The sequence below is a fragment of the Trachemys scripta genome, chromosome 23 (genome assembly GCF_013100865.1).
Source record: "Trachemys scripta elegans isolate TJP31775 chromosome 23, CAS_Tse_1.0, whole genome shotgun sequence".
In the NCBI taxonomy this organism is placed as follows: Eukaryota; Metazoa; Chordata; order Testudines; family Emydidae; genus Trachemys; species Trachemys scripta.
In genome coordinates this window covers 258,427-267,205 of record NC_048320.1, presented here as the reverse complement: position 1 = coordinate 267,205, position 8,779 = coordinate 258,427, and positions in this window count along the sequence as shown.

Below are 8,779 nucleotides of genomic sequence, written 5' to 3'. Positions count from 1 at the left end.
AATTTCCATAGACAAGCTCGTCAAACTGTCCCAATTTTCTCACTTATTAAGTATCAATATAAAATCCCTTCAGAGCTTGGTTGTTTTCTATCATATCAAATATTTCTTTTTTGACCTATTTCCTCATCAGTTCTCAAAGCTAGATATAAAATATCCCGGGTGCAGTGCTGTAGTAGCCAGGGTGATCCCAGGATATTAGAGGCTGCCCCCTTGGTTTATATACAAATGTTTGATGTTATTCTCCATCCCATTCCTTATGAATCCTAACATATTGTTAGCTTTTTTGCTGGCAGCTGTGAGAGTGGACTTTTTCATTGAGCTGTCTACAGCAACATTCAGGTCCTTTTCTTAAATTGTGTAGCCTGATCTTTAGATTATGTATTAATTATATTGATTACTTGAGAATTCCCAGTTATCACTTTGAGGGTTGACAGGTTCTTGTCCCGAGATCAGGCCCAGTAGTATTAAAATTACTGTCTAGTTGGGAACCCCGATGTGCACAGTTGCAACACTCACACTATAGGAACCCTTTACAATAATGTAATAAGACATTTGGCAAAGTCACAAACACTGTAACACAGTAAGATAGACAGAGATAATACAGAATGTACATCTGCACATCCGTATACTCACGCCATCCCTTGCAGAACAACCTGAAATGTTCACCATTATCATCCTCATCCCCATCACCTTCCTCATCGTCACCTGTAGCTATCATCTTGGCACCTTCCCAGGGCTACATCTCTCTCTTCTCCTGCACACAGGCTGGCAGACAGCTTTTATAATATGTTACATTCACGCCACTCAGCCTAATGTATATTCAGCAGGGGTTTCTCCTCTGTTCCTTATTTGTATTTCCTCACCTACCAATGTTGGGGTGTTGTCCTCATATATGGAGTGGTGAGTTGTATGGGCCCATGGTGGCCACACTCCAGGAATATTCAGGGCCCGGAAGCCCTGCTCCACTAATGTTCGGGGCTGGGTCTCTCCCCTGGGCCCGCCAGCTGCCCCTTCACACCCCCGGAGCGTCCTCTGGCCCCTTGTGCCTCCCCTGGAGTGTCCCCCAGCCCTGCCTGCTGCCCCCTCACACCTTCCCCGGAGCATCCCTAGCCTCACTTGCTGCCCCTTCACACCTCCCCTGGAGCGTCCTCCGGCCCCACCTGCCGCCCCCTTGTGCCTGCCCCGGAGCATTCCATGGCCCTGCCTGCTGCCCTGCGCGCCTCCGCCCCCAAGCGTCCCTGCCTGCCCTAGGCAGTGGGCGGCTGCCCCTCCAGCTCCGTGCTGCGCTCCCTCACCAGCCGCTGCCGGCTACAAGAGAGTGGAGCCGGGGGCAGGCTGAGGCGGCTGCATGAGCTGATTCTCTCTCTCTCTTTTTGGCCAACTGGGATTTTTCACACATTGTCAGGGCTGGCCTTTGACCAGGGCGATGCAGGCACATTTGATGCGTATTTGATGGAGGCGCATTGGATATGTCCCAGGTGACCTTACCTGTGGCCAGCCAGCTGGGCTTACGGAGGGGAAACGCTACTGCCCGTCCAGCCAGGGTCAGGGAGGGAGAGAAAAGCACACACATCGGAGCTGCAGCTTGAGGCACTCGCTCTCGGGGGAGCAGCAGGGGCGGGTTCCTGGGGGGTAGAAACCATGGGGAGTGGGTGGAGTAGGTTGGGCTGGGTCCCCACCTGATGGCTGGGCAGCTGAGGTTGGTGCGGTGGGGGGTGAAGGAGGAGTGTGTGCAGCTTGTCTCTGCAGGTCTACACTACCCGCCTGAATCGGCGGGTAGAAATCGATCTCTCGGGGATCGAATTATCGCGTCTCGTCGGGACGCGACAATCGATCCCCGAATCGACGCTTCTACTCCACCAGCGGAGGTAGGACTAAGCGCCGTCGACGGGGGAGTCGCGGAGGTCGATTTGCCGCCGTCCTCACAGCGGGGTAAGTCGGGTCCGATACGTCAAATTCAGCTACGCGAATTTGCGTATCTTAAATCGACCCCCCCCTTCCCCCCGTAGTGAGGACGTAGCCTCTGTCTGCTCCGGCTGACTGGGGGCTTGCAGCAGCCCTGCTGTCTGGTTGTGTATTAGTGTAGAGCAGGTCTGGGTCCACCCCCCTTCTCTTCCCCTTCCCCACTAGGATCTCCACTTGTGCAGGGAACGGCTTGCTCTTTCCCCTGGCACCGCCGGCAGGACTGGAGCGCACATTTAGCTCCGCACAGTGAGCACCAGGCTAACCAGGGGCGCTGCTGCAGCCTGCCTGCTCCCATCCCATCCCTGCAGAGAGGTGACCCATTGGGGGTCACGTTACCCCCCCACCCCGCCCCATTCTCTGCCAGGCTTTCCCTGCCAAGCTCTGCCCCTCCCTCCCCTGCTTGCTGGAGGCAGCCTGGGCCCAGGTCGGGAGAGGCAAACAAACAGCCCCTGCCCCAAACAGCTGGGAGCCTGCGAGCAGTAGGGGACAGGGTGCTGCTTCAGCTCTGCAGGGAGAGGTTAGCTAGGGGAGGGGGGAGGGAACATCTGCTTTCCCATAGGGGGACTGAGGGCAAGGGGGGCTGGGCTGCCTGGAGAGGGGGATATGACACTCGAGCTGTTGGGGGCAAACCTTTAAATTGTGCCCCCCCAGTAGCTGAAGGTCCTGTCCTCCCTGCTCTCCTGGCTCAGAAACTTCACTCCTTGGTCCCTGGGGGGCTACTGCCTCCCCAGAGTCAGGCAGGCGGGTGCATAGGAGATGAATGAGTGTGACCTGAGATCAGCTCCCCCATGCGCCTCCTTCCCTCCCCATCTGAACAGGAGGGGGAATGGGAGTCACAGTGGGTGGTGTCTGCCTGCCTGCTGTGACCTCCTTGAAACCCAGTTACCTTTCATTCAATCCCTGATTGCTTACGCACGCCCTCTGGCTCTCTTTTTTTAACTGTTCCTGTTTCCACTACAAGTTGTACTTAACGGTATACTGACATTCCTTGGGGCAGGGCCTTGTCTAAGCTGTTAGGCACAGCCTTGTGTACGTTTCTATATCGGGGGTAGCCTTGTTAGTCTGTATCCACAAAAACAACAAGGGGTGTGTGGTGGTAGTGGTGGCACCTGAAAGCGGGGGAGGGATAGCTTAGTGGTTTGAGCATTGGCCTGCTAAACCCAGCATTGTGAGTTCAATCCTTGAGGGAGCCATTTAGGGATCTGGGGCAAAAATCTGTCTGGGGATTGGTCTTGCTTTGAGCAGGGGGATGGACTAGATGACCTTCTGAGGTCCCTTCCAACCCTGATATTCTATGACTAACAGATTTATTTGGGCATAAGCTTTCGTGGGTAAAAAACCCACTTCTTCAGATGCATGGAGTGAAAATTACACATGCAGGTATTATTATACATGAAGAGAAGGGAGTTACCTTACAAGTGGAGAACCAGTGTTGACAAGGCCAATTCAGTCAGGGTGGATGTGGTCCACTCCTAATAATTGATGAGGAGGTGTCAATACCAAGAGAGGGAAAGTTGCTTTTGTAGTGAGCCAGTTACTCCCAGTCCCTATTCAAGCCCAAATTAATGGTGTTAAATTTGCAAATGAATTTTAGTTCTGCAGTTTCTCTTTTGAAGTCTGTTTTTGAAGTTTCTTTTTTTGAAGGATGGCTACTTTAAAATCTGTTATAGAATGTCCAGGGAGATTGAAGTGTTCTCCTACTGGGTTTTGTATGTTACCATTCCTGATGTTTGATTTGTGTCCATTTATTCTTTTACGTAGAGACAGTCTGGTTTGGCCAATGTACATGGCAGAGGGGCATTGCTGGCACCTGATGGCATAGATCCCATTGGTAGATGTGCAGGTGAACGAGTCCCTGATGGTGTGGCTCATGTGGTTGGGTCCTCTGATGGTGTCGCTAGAATAGATAGGGGACAGAGTAGACAATGAAGTTTGTTACAGGGATTGGTTCCTGAATTAGTGTTTCTGTGCTGTGGTGTGTAGTTGCTGGTGAGTATTTGCTTTAACTTGGGGGGCTGTCGTCTGTAAGTGAGGACTGGCCTGCCTCCGAACATCTGTTAGAGCGAGGGATCATTTTCCAGGATAGGTTGTAGATCGTTGTTGATGTGCTGGAGAGGTTTTAGTTGGGGGCTGTACGTGATGGCCAGTGGTGTTCTGTTATTTTTCTTGTTGGGCCTGTCCTGTAGTTACCCGTCTCGCTCTGTCAATCTGTTTCCTTTCTTCCCCAGGTGGATATTGTAGTTTTAGTTTAGAATGCTTGATAAAGATCTTGTAGGTGTTTGTCTCTGTCTGAGGGATTGGAGCAAATTCAGTTGTATTTTAGGGCTTTGCTGTAGACAATGCATCGTGTGATGTGTCCTGGATATAAGCTGGAGGCATGTAGGTAAGTATAGCGGTCAGTAGGTTTTATGTGACCATCACTTATTTGCACTGTAGTGTCCAGGAAGTGGATCCCTTGTGTGGACTGGTCCAGGCTGAGGTTGATGGTGGGGTAGAAATTGTTGAAATCCAGGTGGAATTCTTCCAGGGCCTCCTTCCCGTGGGTCCATATGATGAAGATGTCATCAATGCAACGCAAGTAGAGGAGGGGCACTAGGGGACTGGAGCTGAGGAAGTGTTGTTCTAAGTCAGCCATAAAAATGTTGGCATACTGTGGGGCCATGCAGGTACCCATAGCAGTGCCGCTGACTTGAAGGTATAACTTGTCCCCAAATCTGAAATGGTTGTTGGTGAGGACAAAGTCCCAAAGCTCAGCCACCAGGCTTGCTGTGGCCTCATCAGGGATACTGTTCCTGACAGCTTGTAGTCCATCCTCGTATGGAATATTGGTGTAAAGAGCTACTACGTCCATGGTGGCCAAGATGGTGTTTTCAGGAAGAACATCAATGCATTGTAGTTTCCTCAGGAAGTTGGTGGTGTCTCGAAGATAGCTGGGAGTGCTGGTAGTGTAGGGTCTGAGGAGAGAGTCCAAATAGCCAGATAATCCTGCTGTCAGAGTGCCAATGCCTGAGATGATGGGTTTCCAGGCTTATGGATCTTGGGTAGCAGATAGAATACCTCTAGTCGGGTCTTTAGAGGTGTGTCTGTGTAGATTTGTTCCTGTGATATAGGAAGGAGTTTCTTGAGCAGATGGTGTAGTTTCTTTTGAAACTCCTCAGTGGGATCAGAGGATAGTGGCCTGTAGAATGTGGTGTCAGAGAGTTGCCTGGCAGCCTCCTGTTCATAATCCGACCTGTTGATTATGACTACAACACCTCCTTTGTCAGCCCCTTTGATGATAATGTCAGAGTTGATTCTGAGGCTGTGGATGGCATTGCGTTCTGTACGGCTGAGGTTATGGGGCAAGTGATGCTGTTTGTTCACTATTTCTGCCTAGGCATGTCTGCGGAAACACTCTATGTAAAAGTCCAGTCTGTCATTTCGACCGTCAGGAGGAGTCCACGCAGAATTCTTCTTCTTGCAGTGTTGGTAGGAGGGTTCCTGTGGGTCAGTGCACTGTTCAGTGGTGTGTTGAAAATATTCCTTGAGTCGGAGATGGCGAAAGTAGGCTTTCAGATCACCACAGAACTGTATCATGTGCGTGGGGGTGGTGGGGCAGAAAGAGAATCCCCGAGATAGGACAGACTCTTCCGTCGTGCTAAGTGTGTGGTTGGAGAGGTTAACAGTATTGTTGGGTGAGTTAAAGGTACCACTGTTGTAGCCCCTAATGACAGGTAAAGAAGTGAAGTGTGCGTTGTAAATGGCTTGTCTCGTTTTTGTAAAGTCCAGCTGTGTGGAAGTTTGAGTGGAAGGTTGGTTTTGTATGAGAGTCTCCAGTTTTGAGAGCTCATTTCTATACTGCATCAAGATTAGGAATAAGGAAATGCCTTTCTTTACTCCCATCTTAATCCCATGTCCTGCAAACCTCATTCATCCTCTGGAAGTCACTGGGGTTCCTGCTGTTAGTGTGAGGATGGGTCTGAGGACAATGTGTGATAGTTGTGATTTACAATTTCAATCAGGCCCTTAAACTGAGGCCTTGGCTACACTCGGGACTTCCCAGCGCTCTCTCGCCGTGCTGTATGTACTCCACCTCTCCGAGGAGAATAGCTTGCAGTGCTGCGAGCGAGCGTGCAGCGCTGCAGGCTCTGATTACACGGGCGCTTTACAGCGCTGCACTCGCTGCGCTCGGGGGGGGGGGCGTTTTCACCCCCCTGAGTGCAGCAAGTTGCAGTGCTGTACAGCGCCAGTGTAGCCAAGGCCTGAATGAGAACTCTGGTGGGGTTATAGGCTCTGCCCTGTCTACCTCCCCCCCCGCTTCATCTCTGCTGCTCTGGTTTATAAATAGGCCTGGTAGAATGCACTTTTTATTTCTTTATAAGTTTGAGGTATAATATCAATTGTTTATTTTTAAGCTTTTTTGTCTTTTTATAATTTTTAATTTTCACAGTTGTGGGAAATTATGGGGGGAGGTCAGATAATGTTTGATGACAGTAGAAGTTGAGGTTCAAAGAGTTCAAGCTTTAAAGCTGTTAAGACACAAACAGAGAGACAAGGTGGGTGAGGTAAGAACTTTGTTCGGGCCAACTTTGGTTGGTGAAAGAGATGTGCCCTTTTGAGCTCCACAGCCCTGGAGAAGAGCTCTGTGGGGTTTGAAAGCTTGTCTCTTTCACCAACCAAAGTCGGTCTAATTAAAGATATTGCCTCACCCACACCTTGTGGTTCTCATATCCAGGTACCAACATGACCACAACAAAACAGCACAAACCACTAAGTGTCAATATCACATGTCAAGATATACAAAATAAGGATCCTAAAACCAGAAAGGATTTGTTGATTTCACTATTCATTCACTGGTTCCTTTGTAACAAGCCCAATTCACAAGTTTATGGCCCGAATTTTGACTAACAAGTTCTCAAGCAGCATTTTTCTTGCTTTCCCAATGTGTAAATAATTTAATTATTACTGATGGAAATATTTGTGGATTTGTGTATGTACAGTGAAATCAACAGCTAATTTCAAAATTATCCTCAAAAAAACCCTAGAGTTTTCACAGCAGCCCCCCCCCCACACACACACATACACACCCTTTAGTGAAAGTACTAATACTTAAACTCAAAGGGCACCAAAATACAAATTTGCTCAGGGCACCATTTTCCTTAAGGCAGGCCCTGGTGGCTGCTGTGCTGCCGAGGGGAGGAGGTGCCTGGCAGCCCACCCTCCCCACGGCAGGTGACTCCGGGGGGGGGGCTTATCCTGGCTGGACCTCCTGAACAGCAGCCAGGGGGGGCTTGGGTGAGTGTCATGCCAGGGCGGACTGAGGTGGGGCCCACTCCCCTGGAGCTTGCTGCTGTCAGCAGGGAGAGGGCTGGGGGAGGAGTCCTCTCTGGCTCCCCACCCCGGGCAGTCTGCCTGCTGCACCCCAAACTCCTCATCCCTGGCCCAGCCCCACACCCCCTCCCACACCCCAACCCTCTGTCCCAGCCTAGAGCCATCACCCAAACTCACTCCCAGAGTCTGCACCCTTGCTGCACCCAACCCCCCTCCCAGAGCCTTAGGCAGGTGTGTGTGTGATGGATGGTGCATGGGACTTGGACCCCTTCTGGGCACCACCAAAAATTATACAAACCTGCCGCCCTGCTCCTATAGGTTAATGAAATCATTAATACAACTCTACCGTATTTGTCTATTTGTTGCCTTGTTACTCCTGTGCTGAGGCATCTGCAGATGTTCTATCCAAAAGCCGGCATTAGCTCATGTTCCTGTAGTTGGCTGGTGTCGTCATGGACTGAATTCCCCCTTAGACACTCTATTTCCAGTTCCCCAAACCTTAGGGGTGACCCGTAGGCCATTTATCAGTGCCAGAGTTCATAGGCCACAAGCGTTATGCTAACTGCTGAAGCCAGTATCTTACAGGAGACAGGCCTGTAGGTTCCTTGAATTACTGCTGCATAAAATAAATGTTAAAATAAATGCTAAAGCTGGATCTATGGGCTACAGTTGATAGTTAATTTACCCCCTCAGAGTATAAATCGCTGCAGTTTTTCTCTCCAATGTGATACCTGGGGATTCTTAAGTAAATAAATAATTGATAATCTATGGTGGCTACAACCTATCACTTTACTATCCTCTAGGTGCTTATCCATTGATGGTTTAATACAATTTTCTTTCGGGGTATCTAAGTAAGGCTTGACTGGTCTTTATTCCCCAGGTCTTCATTGTTCCCCTTTTTGAAGACAGGTTTTATGTTTGCTCTTTGTCAGTCCTCTGGGACCTCATCATCCTTCCGGAGTTGTCAAAGATAATTGTTAATTGTTCCAAGATTGCTTCAGCTAAATCCCGGAGTATGCTAGGATGAATTTCATTAGGCCCTGCTAACTGTAATACATGTAACTTATCCACTTATTTTAAATCTGTTATTTTCTCGTTGTGGTTTCTGTTCCTTCCTCCTCTTGGTTAAGAATAATTGTTTTAAGTATCTGGTCACAATTAAACTTTTTCTAGTAAATGTAAAAAGGCATTAAACGCCTTAGTCTTCTTGATGTTCTCTGTTATGAGCTCACCTTCCCTGGTAAGCAGAGGAGCTACACCTTCCTTTACCCGTCTCTTGCTCTGTTTTGAAGCCCATTGTCCTTATTCTGTTACTGTCACGCCTTCCTTCTCATAGAATCTTGACATCTCTCATTTCATGATCACTTTTACCCCTATTGTTTTCCACCTTCAGTTTTATAACTAATTCCTTCTTGTTAGTTGAATCCAGTCTAAAATGGCTGTCTTCCAGTTACTTCTTCCATCCTCCCAGGAAACAGACATCCCCGCTACATTCCAGGAGGTT